At 41.5% G+C, this 14,894-nt stretch overlaps 1 long non-coding RNA gene across 2 annotated transcripts in view; it reads right to left on the bottom strand.

Moving 5' to 3' along the window:
* The window catches only part of LOC141739256 (uncharacterized), a 116,909-nt gene that overhangs the window by 85,342 nt on the left and 16,673 nt on the right, over positions 1-14,894 (bottom strand). For both annotated transcript variants that reach the window (XR_012585634.1, XR_012585633.1), the window contains exon 2: positions 14,611-14,746. This is a non-coding gene — a long non-coding RNA (uncharacterized LOC141739256). The remainder of the gene's footprint in view (positions 1-14,610; positions 14,747-14,894) is intronic.

The following is a 14,894-nucleotide window of genomic DNA, read 5'->3' as shown; positions in this document are numbered from 1 at the left end:
CCGTGCAAGTAATTTCTTTTACATTCTTTGCATTAACCAATTAAGTTTGTAAAATTGAAATGAAATTATGCAGGTTTTATGAAATACAAATAAAATAATTTATTTCTTATCAAAATTCCCTCCAAGTATTCTAGGATGGCTTGGTTTCCTTTTATGACTGATATTTACTGCATTTGTCAAGAATGTGGGAGACTGCTTTCCATCTGAGGTTTGAACATACACGTTCCCTGTAGGAAAGCTCCTCAACCATTAGACCATGGTGTACTTAAATATATGGGCCTGTGAAGATGGAGCAGATATCCTTTGGTTTCTTTTCCATAATCTCCTAGTAAATCCAGGCATCCTGCCTTTATGTGAATGCCATTGCCATCATCCCAGAGCGTCTTTAAAAGCTTTAAACAAAAATATTTCCTGCCCCTCAGGGAAAGTTGAGAAGGACTCAAAGACTCACTATGTGGTTCAATAGAAATGTGTGATGCAGTTGTTCAGGTACCTCTGGAAGAATGGAACCAGGATCTGCTAACTCTAAGGTAAGGATGTTGAGCATGAAAGCAGCCTGAGCTTTGAACAAAGCTTCACTCTTACTCAGTTCTCCATCTCTGAATTCCTTACACTTGGGAGACCAGCACTGATATACTGATTCAATTAGGTAAACACATTAAATTGAGTGTCGTAAATAGGCTTAGCATGTTCCATTTGGAATTAAAGCATAGTTAATCTGTTAATTAATATTAATTATCGAAACACTCTTGAAGTTTAACAACTGCAGACTGATTTATTTTACACAGTCCTTGGCTTTTAGCTGGATTGTGGTTTAGGTTTGTGTTTTATTTATTGTCTGACTTAGTTTTAGGTCAATAAGTTTGTTGGGATGCAGCTTGAACCATGCTGTGAGCTAGGAAATCCATCCATGTTCCTGATGCTACCATGGTCTTTATATATAGCTTGTGACAAGTCACTGAACATCCACTTTCAACCAAGTGGAAATAGGACTTCCTTATACTTCTGTTTCTTCTCCTGCAGCATATACATGAATATACTTTCCAACTCTGACAAAATAAATGAGTCTACCTCATCTATTTCAGCTGAAAATATACTGATGAGTTTTGAGCTGAGTAACACCTATAGATCTAAATTCAACAGTTTTATTTTTCACATCAAATCCATCATTTACTAGATTTGAATATACCAGTGATGGAGAGTTGTTGTATGTCAGGTATGAGAGTCAAGAAATGTAGGCTTAATAATTAGTGCTTTATTTTTAACACAGAAATATTAAATTATTCAGTTATGGTTTTACCAGTGAACATAACATAACACGATGAAACACAGACACATTTTGTTACCTTTGATTTTGTGAACTTCTAGTACTTTGAGTACAGCAGTCTTGCATACTTGGAGTGACAGGTTGATAGTGATTCACTCCCCACAGATATATTGTAATTAATTACTTCCTTCAGCCTTTTTTTTTGTGAAACACGTATATGAACACATGATACAGGCACCACATTTTGTTGCATTCTGTTGGATTTTTCACACGTTTCCAAATTGTGTCTTGAGGTGGAACACTACAATGTTTTATTAGTGATCCCTTTCATTTTGTCAATAATCACAGAATCATTACTTTTAAAAGCCAAGATCTGTTGCTATTAACTGTAAAATCTGACAAACTGCAGTACTCCATGCAATTTGAAAAGTGGAATAAAACTAGATGTATTAAATATATATGCTTCTGACCAGCTTTCTGATATATTTGGGCAACTGCTGTCAACAGCATTTAGCCTATAAGTTATCTGGAAAGATGGCACAGGATATATTTGTTTATCGTTTGAATGGGGGCTTCATTACCTTCAAATCAGGCTTCAAGACCGCCTATTATTGCTATTGATCTTTAAACTCTACATACAGAAAACTGTGCGTTAACTAATGAAATGAAAAACCCAGAGTTTGAAAATACCATCTTTAAAGCATGTCATCGATGTACAAGCATCAAGACCATTAAACACTACCAGCTAAAATTATTAGGGAAGATATTTTAAAGCAATCTTGGTAAACAAGATTATTATGTTTTATAATATGTCAGTTGTAGCTAAGTATTTAAATTGTTTAGGTTCTTTTGAAAATTCTCCACCAGAAAAAGTTACAAAGGCATACTGAGGTGGAATTTCTAAACATTTCCTTGAACACCTTTTATCCAACTATACCAACATTATTTTTTTCTTATTTTTTATGTCTTCTAGTGCCTGTGTGGTTCCAAACTCACTAACAGATTACATGCAAGCCCTGTGCATAAATGGTGAATAGATCATTCCACTCACTTCTCCCTTCTGTACTTTGAAGCTGTTTCCTAACTGTTAGGAAAATTTCTTTCTTTTCAGAAAACCTAGGAAGAAGAATACAGTAACCAGACATCCTCTTCAACAGGATAATAATAAAAAAAAATAATCTTACTTTCAATCTCTTTTGATAAATGCTGTTTCATTTTAATTGTATGTTATAATCTTTTCTAAAGCTCTGTAAACTAAGACAGAGGTACATAGTGGGCCTGCCATAGAGACCGGTCCCCGAAGCCCCTGGATACATGCTGTCGCCATGATTAAACTCTTTGACATCCCTAATAGAATCAAATACTCTACCACGAGTAATGAAGTTAACTAACCAATAAGCAAAGATCAGTCACTCACTCAATTATACCAGAGAGAGTTTTACCATAATTTATAATGGGATAAGGACATCAGTCTAGATGAACATTAAAAAAGCCAATGTAAATTCAGTTGTATGTATCATTTTATCTACACATTTGACTGTCCTCTTATTCTAGGTTTTATTCACAGTGACTAGTACAGTATAGCCCCAATCTACAACTGTGATTCCTTGGTAAGAATTGGTGATTCCTGTAAGAATTATCAACTCCTCTACCACAAATTATATTCAGTTTTGCAAAGACTGAAGATGTTGGTATAAGCTGCATGGGTAACTACTAATTTTAAAGAAGCTGAACTATGCAACTTTAGGAAAAAAAAAAAAAAAAGTCACGATGGATCCTTACCAGAGCATTCTGATACTAAAGTTTTGCTAAAGCATGAGGAAAGACCAACATTTTTGTGTTAGACCAAGTTTTAATGAGAATGAATTCCCAAAACATCTATCAGGAACTTCAGGGTTCTCTTAGCCCTCCATTTATCACACTTGCTCTGGGAATATATAAACTATATTTTCCTGTTTGCATGACATCTATGTGCTCTGTCTAGCGGCATGAAAGTAAAATCACATTCTCCTGCAAGCTGGAGGACTTGAAAAGTGTTCAACAAAAGCAAAACAAGATAAGAATACGGCAAGATGAGAACTGAGTGGCCAAGCTGAATATGTGTTACGATAAAGGTGAATTCCATATTCTCATCACTGTCAAAGCATATTTCCTGTATCTTGTCTCCAGAGAAGTATGTGCCATTGGTGGAAAAACACTGCTTTCTATCTTCTGATTAATGTAATGTCATTCAGTAAGTACAGATACCACATTCATCTTCAAACAGATGCATGGTTTATAATACTGAAGTAGAGGAGCCATGAGCAGGCTACACTTACACAAGGATGGGTAACAAAATTCTCACTTTTCAGGTTTTTTGTCGGCTTTTTTAAGATAGTCAAGTGATAATGAAAAGCTGTAAATAAATGTAAAGACTTAAACTTAATTAATTTTTAAGATATTAAATTAATTTTTAAGATATTCAGACTTATTCAAAATTCCTCTTCAGGAAGCTTGAAACCTCTTGGGACATCATCTTATGGCAGAATATGTTAACATTTTTACAATTTTGGGTTTTTTTTTCCCCCAACTTAAAATACATAAAAATAACCCTCAGAATGTATACATTTCACTGGGTTTAGTTTTCTAAAGAGAAAAGGTCTGAGAATTTCTGACATAGCGTGTCCTACAGAAATATGTAAAATTATTTTGAAAACATTTACTTCATTTTTTAAATTCCGTCATAAGTATTCTGTCAGTTATTCTACCTTCCCTCCTAGAATCATAAGAACACAATTCTGTTGTTCTGCTCTTTATGGATAAGAAAGGAGAAAGCACAGGTTTGTAAATTACGTTTCTTTCACTGTTTACCTCAGTCTCTGACACTGACTGTACTTTATAGTGCAATGGGAAGATCACTCAAGTTAGTTGGTCCTTGCCATTAGCTTTCCTGCAAGTTGTATTTCTTAGTGACCCAAGCTTGTTCTAAGACACAGACTACTACAGAAATTATGAAATTTCATTTTCCTCACCTCTTTCAAGCACTTAGCAATCAATATGAAGATGCTAAAGTCTCCACTATATGGCACTTAGTTATGATATTGGCATGATTTAAAAACTGCTCAATTACCAGTTCTGATCAAAGGACAGAACCTTGACATTCACCCTCTCTCTGGTTCTCTATGCCTCCAACACCAAGATTCTCTCAATAACTCATTTTATGTTCTTTTAGAGACTTAACATCCTCAAACACTTCCCTCATCTTCCCTTGCCAGTATTTGAAAAATGTTTAGCTTGTTGCTATGGAATATTGAAAAGAACAGAAATTAAAGCATTCCTGGGCCTGCAGCCATGCATGTTTGGGTGTTAGCATTCCTAGTTCGACCAGAAAAAAAGTGATTCTACCACCACCTACCAGATCTTTTGCAAGGCAAATGTATAAAAGTAGACTGCATCATCATATTAACAGAAAAACAATGAGTTGCCAATAAAAAAAATTCAAGCGTGGTTCTTGTAAAAGCCAACAAATTCTGACTTTTTGAAATGTTTGGTTTTGGGGGAAAGCAGGACCACTCAGGACATGTTCTCTTAGAAACAGGTAACAACATAGCAGAATCATATTTACTAGTGTGAAGCAAATACTGTTCAGTATTAAAACTTTAGAGACACATGCCCACACACATGTCATCATAAAGTGATGGAAGGAGCACAGTCCCCAAACCCAACAATAAAATCAGAACTTGAAATTTTGAGACACTGTGATGCAAGACTCACAATAGCATTGGCTGCAGAAAATGGAAAGCCTTCTATGACCTTAGCCTGTGCTGGGTGTTGGCCAAAGATTGTTTTCTTTGAAGTATAATAGAAAAAAGTGTTATATGCTTGAAAACACTTAAAGGGTATACACTGGAACACAAAAAAATAAAATCGTACAGATCATAAGAAATACAGAGTGATGGGTGAAAAGAAGTCAAAAAACCCCACATATATTTTGAATCGGAAAACATACAACAAAACATTCAGCTCAAAACAGAGGTTATTTTAAAACACCTGTGGAAGTTTTGATCTTTAGGCTTGTTTTTCTTTTACATAGCTTTTCTGTCAATACATAGAAACTAATTGAAAATATAGGGAGATTAGTCTTTGACTCCAGTTAAGGTCAACTTTGGAAAAGTACCATAGGATAAAGCCCTGGAGGGAAGAGGGGCCCAAGAAAGATGGTTAATATTCAAGGATCACCTCCTCCAAGCTCAGGAGCAATGCATGCTAGCTAAGAGGAAGTTAGGCAAAAAAGCCAGGAGGCCTGCATGGATGGACAAGATGCTCCTGGACAAACTCAAACACAAAAAGGAAGACTACAGAGCGTGGAAATAAGGACGGGTAGCCTGGGAGAAACACAGAGAAATTGTCCAAGCATCCAAGGATCAGGTTAAGAAAGCTAAAGCCCTGATATAGTTAAATCTGGCCAGGGACATCAAGGGTAGCAAGAACAGCTTCTACAGGTACGTCAGCGATAAAAGGAAGACTAGGGAAAATGTGGGCCCTCTCCAGAAGGAAATGGGAGACCTGGTTACCTGGGACATGGAGAATGCTGAGGTAATCAACTTTTTAGCCTCAGTCTTCACCAGCAAGTGCTCTAGCCACACTATCCAAGTTGCAGGGGGCAAAGGCAGGGAGGGAGAGAATGAAGAACCACTCACTGTAGGAGAAGACCACATTCAAGACCATTTAAGGAACCTGAATGTACACAAGTCCATGGAACCTCATAAGGTACATCCACGGCTCCTGAGGGACCAGGCAGATTAAGATGCTAACCCACTATCCATCATATTTGAGAAGTTGTGGCAGTCTGGTGAAGTTCCCGCTGACTGGAAAAGGGGAAACATAACCCCCATTTTTAAAAAGGGAAAAAATTAAGACCCAGGGAACTACAGGCAAGTCAGTCTCACTTCTGTGCCTGGCCAGATCATGGAGCAGATCCTTCTGGAAACTATACTAAGGCACATTGAAAATATGATGTGATCAATGAGAGCCAACATGGCTTCACTAAGGGCAAATCACGTCTGAAAAATTTGGTGGCCTTCTACGATGGCATTACAGCTTTGGTGGATAAGGAAAGAGCAATTGACATCATCTACCTGGACTTGTGCAAAGCATTTGACACTGTCCCACATGACATCTTTGTCTCTAAATTGGAGAGGCATGGATTTGACAGATGGAGCATCTGGTGGATAAGAAATTGGCTGGATGGCTGCACTCAAAGACCTGCAGTCAATGGCTCAATGTTCAAGTGGAGACCAGTGACAAGTGGCATTCCTCAGGGATCAGTACTGGGACCAGTGCTGTTTAACACCTTTGTCAGTGACATGGACAGCGGAACTGAGTGCACTATAGGCAAGTTTACCGACAACACCAAGCTGTGTTGTGGGGTGAACATGATAGAGGGAAGGGATGCCATCCAGAGGGGCTTGGACAGGCTTGAGAGGTGGGCCCGTTCAAACCTCATGAAGTTCAACAAGGCCAAGTGCAAGGTCCTGCACCTGGGCCAGGGCAATCCCAAGCACAAATACAGGTTGGGTGGAGAATGGCTTGAGAGCAGCCGTGAGGAAAAGGACTTGTGGGTGTTGGTGGATGAGAAGCTCAACATGAGCCAGCAATGTGTGCTCGCAGCCCAGAAAGCCAACCATATCCTGGACTGCATCAAAAGAAGCGTAGCCAGCAGGATGAGGGAGGTGATTCTGACAGGAAAACCTGGATAGGCTGGAAGAGTGGGATAACAAGAACCTTATGAGGTTCAAGAAGGACAAGTGTAAGGTCTTGCACCTGGGAAAACATAATCCAGGAGTGCAGCACAGGCTGAGATCTATACAGCTGGGGAACTGCACTGTGGAAAGGGATCTGGGGGTCCTGGTAGACAACAAGGTCAGTATGAGTGAACAGTGTGCTGCTGCGACAAAGAAAGCCAACAGGATGCTAGGCTGCATCAACAAGGGCATCACCAGCAGATACGAAGAAGTCGTTATCCCACCCTACTCAGCGCTTGTCAGGCGACACCTGGAATATTGTGTTCAGTTTCGGTCCCTACTATACAAGAAAAGATGTGGACAGGCTGAGGAGGGTTCAGAGAAGGGCCACAAAGACGATCCAAGGACTGAGAAGTCTGCCATAATGAGGAAAGGCTGAGAGAACTGGGTTTGTTCAGCCTTTGAGAAAAGAAGGTTTAGGGGAGACTTTATCACTGTATTCCAGTGTTCAAAGGGTGGCTACAAAGAAGATGGAGACGCCCTTTTTGCAAGGGATGACAAGGGATAATGGGTAAAAGTTACTCCTGGGGAGATTCTGATTGGACACAAGAGGAAAATTTTTCACAATGAGGATAATCAGACATTGGAATAATCTCCCCAGGGAAGTGGTGGATTCCTCATCATTGGACACTTTTAAGACTCAGGAGGACCGAGTGCTGAACCATCTTTTCTATACCATGCTTTTGCCAAAAAAGGTTGGACCATATGATCCTTGACGTTCCATCCAACATGGTATTCAATGACTCTATGATTCTAGTTTGTCAAGTCCAGATTCTCATAGACAGCTGCGTAAAAGATTTGAAGTCCAGAAGGCTACATATTCAACAGGGTTAAAAATTCATCACTGGCTTCTACAACAGTAACGAATGCTTTGTGGTGACAAAGGTTTCAATACTATCCAGCTCTTGCTGGATACATGAGTTGCATCTAAAAACACACCTACGCAGCAGCAAATTCTTACCTGTTTTGATCTTTGTGTCATTGCTTTAGAGTGAAAATGCCTCAGCATCCTTCTGTATCTAAGCCCAAACAATTCTAGTCCCACAGCTACATGTGTACAGCATCCGCATGGTGGTGTGGTCTACCAGCACACCCCCTTACTGGGGAAAAGTGCGGGTTCCCTGACTGCACACCCCTCCTGTGGGAGACGTGGGTGCTCCAGCTCTGTGCGTACTTCTGCTGCTTCCTACCACCTGCTAACGCACATACTGGAGAGGGAGCATCCCCACAACTGCCCAAACACACCCTGAGATGTGGGTCCTCACTTGCTGCACCCCACACTCACTGCCCTAGCTGGGTGTAGGCTGCTGCCGGCACCCCATGGGGAAGCTGCACCGTCAGCCCCAAACAGAGATTGCGATGCCTGGGGGGTGGCTGCCCCCAGTGTCAAACCAGGGATTGACTGTTACTCTGTTACCCTCTTCTCTCTCTGCTCTCATAACAAATTATCCTGCTTCTTTTATACCAGGTTTCAAGCCAACTCCTTTTTTCCCAAAAGCTCTTTGGCAGTTCCCTGGATAATGTTTTAGCTGGCTGCCAATCCCTGAACCAGGGAAAACCTCAGGGGAGCAGAGAGACCCACCGGGAGCTGGCAGCTCATGCGATGGCAGCTGATGAGACCTGGGCAGGGCCAGGAGCAATGGCAGCCAAGCTCCCCACCTCCGCCCGCCCGCCCCATACTAAAAAACACAAACAGGGAGTACTAGCGGCCAGGGCGGGCAAACAGGGCGTGGTATGGCAGTTTGCACGGCGGTTTGTGCAGCAAGGGCGCTGAAGCTCTGCTGGCTCGGCCAGGGAGCAATGGTACCCATCCGGCAGAAAGCCATGGTCTCTCCAAACTCTGAACCCACTGCAAGTGATGCAGCTTTGCAGACAGAGCTCCGGTGGGAACAGGCCGCCACCCAGGTGCAGGGCTGTGCCTTACCTGTGGGAGGTGCACCCAGGTAGAGGAACTCCTCTGCTTAGTGACAGAGCTCTGGGAGGAGGTGAGTAGGTTGAGGAATATCAGGGAGTCTGAGGCAGAGATTGACCACCGGAACTGCACCCTACCTTCCCCAGGACAGGCCCCACTAGCAGACAGGATACATAACATGGAGGATTCCCTATCCTGTTTAGTCTGCAGAAAAGGAGACTAAGGGGAGACCTTATCACTCTCTACAACTACCTGAAAGGAGGTTGTAGAGATGTGGGTACCTGTCTCTTTCCCCAAGCAGCAAGTGATAGGACAAGATGAAAAGGCCTCAAGTTGCACCAGGGGAGGTTTAGATTGGATATTAGGAAAAATTTCTTCACTGAAAGGGTTATCGAGCATTGGAACAGGCTGCCCAGGGAAGTGGTTGAGGCACCATCCCTGAAGGCATTTAAAAGATGTGTAGCTTATGGACATCCTTTAGTGGTGGTCTTGGCAGTGCTAGGTTAATGGTTGGACTCCATGGCCTTAAGGGTCTTTTCCAACCTAAATGATTCTATGATTGATTTATTTTTATCTTTTATCAAATGAGGAAAATTCAGCACAGATGGAACACATAAATGTATCGTATAGTATTGCCCTTTTTCAGTGAATGCATTACCACAAAATTAAGATGGGTCTACTTTGCTTTTCCCATCTTAAAATACACACTTTATCAAGCTTAAAAATAAAACCTCTTTCACTTCCCACTTAAAGTGATTTGACTGAATATTCTTTTAATGGCTAAGTGTAATTTCCTGACTGCATATTTTCACATGGATGGTGATTTCTCCCTTTTAAGAGGACAATGATATGTTGGAATATCTGCAGAATACTGAAAACTGGTGGCCTATAGCTAGGGGAAAAAAAAAAAAAGAAAAAAAAAAGAATTACACCACCACCTACTTTTTAACAAATTGAAATAGCAAGAACTCTGAAGAGCAAACAGAAGCATGATAGAGACAGCAATATCATAACCTTTCTTTAACTATTTATTCATGAAAGGCACTTCCCTGTCAAATTTATAATTCTGTGTTGATACTACTTTTGGAATTTGCATTAAATGACATTTTGATTATAGTATTCAAATGCATGTGCCCTTAAAACTTTGCCATTTATTTTGTATGCAAAAATCTTCCAGCTAAATGTCCCCATTTCCATTTTGCTTTGGATTCCACTGAGACTATATAGGAAAGAATAGCTAAGTTTCTCTTCACCCCAAAAAAATCTTGTCAGGTAAAAGAAAATCAAATTATCACAAGCATATTATGCACCAGCTGTTTGATTCTTAGCTCTAAATTACAGTGTTGAACAAATAAGCTGTTTTTCTTTTGATAAAATTAGATTTTTTTGGTTTTAAATCTATCTTTGTCCCTGATAATCCAGGAAAACTCCTAGCTTGACATACTCACACAAAGCAAGTGTGTGTGCTTATTATGTAAATTCTCTGACCATGCCTTTGAGCCATAACCTTTTTGAAACCATTGGGAGTTTTGACCTAAACAATTAGATACATTCAGTGAGGGAAAGAAAATTATTAACGATATTAAAACAGCAACAGGGATATGACCTTAGGAAGTTCTTAAGTCAGAAAGTGCTTGCATCTGCACAGCTGGGACCTGGGAAACTATTACTATGCAGTTGCCCTGTCTCCTCTTTCCTTAGGCATCTACCACTGACCACTGTCAGCGATAAAAAAGTTAGAATGATCATCCATCTGAGCAGAATTAAGTATGTGTTTATATTAAGCCTTTCTATATATTATTTTTTTCTTGAAGCCAGATGGAGCACAGTTTGTTTCCACTAAAATTGCTCCTTGCAACTAGAAAACAATATCAGATCATAATATCTGAGTTTACGTTTTGTAAAATGTTTTGCATCTGCAATGAACTGGCATCTACCAGTTTGCGTTCTTCAGTCAGCCATGCATTTTCATAAAGTTCACTATAGCAAACAAAAGCAAAATGCAAAACAGAACAATGTCTGCCAAAGTCATGGTGAGCCCAAGGGGCACAGATGATGAAAATTAAGATTTAAAAACATATCCAAGATGCCCATTAACTTTTAACATATTTTTTTCCCCATTTGAATATAAAAGCAGTGCTTCAAAAGCGCACAGTGAATACTGTATTTAAAAATAAAATCAAATTGCTTGGCAATGAAGTGTTACCTTGAGCACAGAACATTAAAGGGTTAGCTACTGTAAAGTTTTGAGAGTCTTCCAGTTGCTGGAACCCAAAACATCACAGAATGTAAAACTACATTAGAAAAATGAGCAAAGCTATTATCTTAAGTATCTGCCTAAACTCTTGGCTAGATGCAGGTTAGACTGTCCACTGTCTTTCAAAGTCAAGTTCAACACATGGTTAGGACATGATCCTCTAATAAGTTGTGCTGAAGCACACCTCTGTGCCTTCTCATAGCTAAGAAAGGGAGACATGAGTTTACCTTGGGTGTACCACACAAAGTTAGTAGTACAAGATAGGGAAACAATCCTGAAAAAAAGGTACTACTACTATTAATATAGTAGTACAATTTTCTGCATTTCATCAGACTGTCTGATAAGATCAGTAATATTTGTGCACTTACTTTGACAGGATAGTACAAAAATACCACAATTGGGGATGAGTGTTAACTCTAATGTCAATGAAGTAAAATTACCAGGTCTTTGTTTTGTTTTGTCTTTTAGTTTTACAGGGAAGAAATAGTTGAACACTGTATTCCGTACAACCTCAGAAGTGCTCAGATGAAGTAATTAAGTTTTTTTGAACAATAACTTTGGAAAACTTTAAGATAAGCCTTTTAGTATTAACTGCAGTTGTTCAAGGTTTTATCACACCTTTTACTGCCATTATTTTAAGTAGACCTAATTTGGAGTGTTTTATTTGCTTAAAAGAAAAGAAAACATGGAGAGTCCTGATTGACATGATAATAGGTTTACTATTAAAATGTGCACTGTAAATCAACCAAATTACTTCAGAGCTGAATATTTCTGCAGGAAGATAAAAGCTAAGCATATTTAACTTAAAGATGTCATTTTTCAAAGCTCTAATTAAGGCTTAAAATATTTTTTTCAAGAGTTCTACATTAATTTGCTACAGAACTTCCTGTTATAAATTTGTTGCACTAGAAAGAAGCTGTAGAATTCAAAACAGAATTATTATGCAATTTTTGTATAGGCCTAAATATCTTTATTGGCATTGCCCTCTAAGAACATTAGCTCAGTTATGTCTGTTTACAAAGTCATAACCATCAAGAGCACTGAAAAAACCAAGGTACTTAAGTCATAAGCCGTTGGGTAGAAAGAGGCCATTGCGTGTGCTAAGGGATGTGGGCCAGTACATTTGATTTTTCCACCACTAGTAAAAAGTTATGGGCTTTCTATTAACCTGGCAGTTCAGCGTCTCAGGACTTGTCAAGACTGTGCCTTTCCACAGCACCCTATTCAGGCAGCCTCAGTAAGCACAGATGTTCTCCCGAAGCACTACTGGCTGCCTGATACATTTTTCAACACTCTCACACAACAACTTTCTCCCTCTTTGCATTCCCACATAAAATCCCCCTACAAAAAAACTATGCCACAAAAGGATATACCACCTCCTCCTTTGTAACACTGTTTCATTGCCAGTCAGGGACAGACTCCAAATTACTTCCCCACCCTAGGACTAGACAACTTATAATGTATCTTGTCAAACACTTAAAAATTCATGCCGCCTGAAAGTTGTCAACACCTACTAAAATTAATACATGGGGAATAGTGCATAGAAAAACAGTGTTACAGTCAGACCAGTTTTAGATTAAGGAACCATAGAATCACAGAATGGTTCGGGTTGGAAGAGACCTTAAAGATCATCTAGTTCCAATCCCCTTGCCATGGGCAGGGACACCTCCCACTAGACCAGGCTGCTCAAAGCCCCATCCAGCCTGGCCTTGAACACTTCCAGGAAGCTCCTATATTTCTGACCTGACCATACTGCTGCAAGGATGCCAGTGAAAAAATCTGGCAGTCGCTTGTGCCTGCGGCTAGATCACGCTATACTGCTAAATAGCATATGCCCAACAACCACCTAACTTCAAGCCTTCAGCAGTTCCCCGTAGATCATGTAACTATTGATGCTAGGAGCGGCCATTTTATTTTCCACTTTTGCTACAGAACGTGATAGAAAAGGGAAGAGGAGCAGTGCAGATTTGCTACCCCCTGCTACCTCTCTCACAGAAAGCCTGGCAAGGGACAGCATGTGTCCTCCTGACCAATGCTCTGCAGATCCATCATGTCTGCTACCAGTCTGTGGAGGAATTGACTCATGAGGGAGCTGTGAAAGAGAAATAACCCAGCTGCCACAACCCAGTGAAGCATTTCCTTGAATGACCTCTCTGCTTGGAGGCTAAGTATGGTCAGGAGCTCTACTAGAGGTAGGATAAGTGGCCCAAGAAATACCTGACCATCTTAACATGACACCAGCAGTTTGACCGCTGGCTGCAAGAGCAGATTAATGACTTGCTGCTGCACCATATCCCAACTTCACCAGCAATGCCCATGTGAGTATTGTTGCCTAGTGAAGTACTGACAACTGAATTTGCAGGTTCTCACAGCCCTGACATAGGCAGTGTCATCAAGCTCTTTCATTAGATGAAAACTTTGCATCACAGAATCATAGAATTGTTAGGGTTGGAAGGGACCTTGAAGATCATCTAGTCCCACCCCCCCTGCCACAGGCAGGGACACCTCCCACTAGATCAGGTTGCTCAGAGCCCCATCCAGCCTGGCCTTGAACATTTCCAGGGATGGGGCTTCCACCACCTCTCTGGGCAACCTGTTCCAGTGTCTCACCACCCTCATGGTGAAGAACTTCTTGAGGGAGGTCCTTCTTGAAGGACCTCAGCCCTGAAAATGGGGGAACATTAACTTATCGACAAGTAAAGTTCAGCTGTATAGTGAGAAAAAAAGACGAGCTAAAACATCTCCCCACCCTCCTCTTCTTCCTGGGCTGAGCTTCCCTCCTTCACCCCTGACTCCTCGACCTCCTCACCCCACAAGCAGCGCAGGGGGACGGGGAATGGGGGTCTGCGGTCAGCCCACGGCAGCTCCTCTCTGCCGCTCCTGCCTCCTCACGCGTTTCCCCGCTCCAGGCCGGGCCCTTCCCAGGGGCTGCAGGGAAACCCCCGCCCCAGCGGGGTCTCTGCCGGGGCCGCGGGGGCATCTCCGCGGGGGCGCCCGGAGCCCCTCCTCCCCTCCTCCCGCTCTCCCCTCGGGGCTCGCAGGGCTGTTTCTCACCCGGTTTCCCTCAGCCCTGGCTGCCGGGCAGCGTTTTGCCCTTTCTGAGCCAGGCTTTCCCCGCGGCGCCCGCCCGTGGCTGAGGGGCTCAGCTGTGCCCTGCGCTGGGGCCGTTGGAGCCGGCTGGAACCGGCTGTGTCCGGCACGGGGCAGCCCCGGCCCGGCAACACAGGGGCCGCCCCGCAGCACCCGCCGCCGGCACCGGGGCGGCCGGTACAGTTGCAGTCTTTATGGACTGGGGCACAGTGGAGACAATTGGAGTAGATCCTGGCAAAGGCAGTGATCAGCAGAAAGAGAGATAAAGGTGTATAATATTTTGTAGCCAGCAGTTTGTTACCTGTTAAGTCACTTCAGCGAGAGACGTTTAGGTTAATAACTGTTGATGAATCCTCTGATTTCTTCTCAGGAAGTTCAACACACCCAGTCTGTAGGACCGCAATCATCTGTGAGATCGAATGCAATTAACATTGCACCTAGAGTAGAAGAAATATGTAGTAAATGCCAGTAACAATATAACCACATTTATTAGTAAGCGATTGAAAATGAAAAGATTTAATTTAATCTTCTCACAGAATCATGACTAAACAAGTCTAACTCATCATGTATTACCGGAGAATACCC

The sequence above is a fragment of the Larus michahellis genome, chromosome 2 (assembly GCF_964199755.1).
Source record: "Larus michahellis chromosome 2, bLarMic1.1, whole genome shotgun sequence".
Taxonomy (NCBI): domain Eukaryota; kingdom Metazoa; phylum Chordata; class Aves; order Charadriiformes; family Laridae; genus Larus; species Larus michahellis.
Note: the sequence above shows the minus strand (reverse complement) of the source record. Positions and strands in the feature narration are given on the sequence as shown.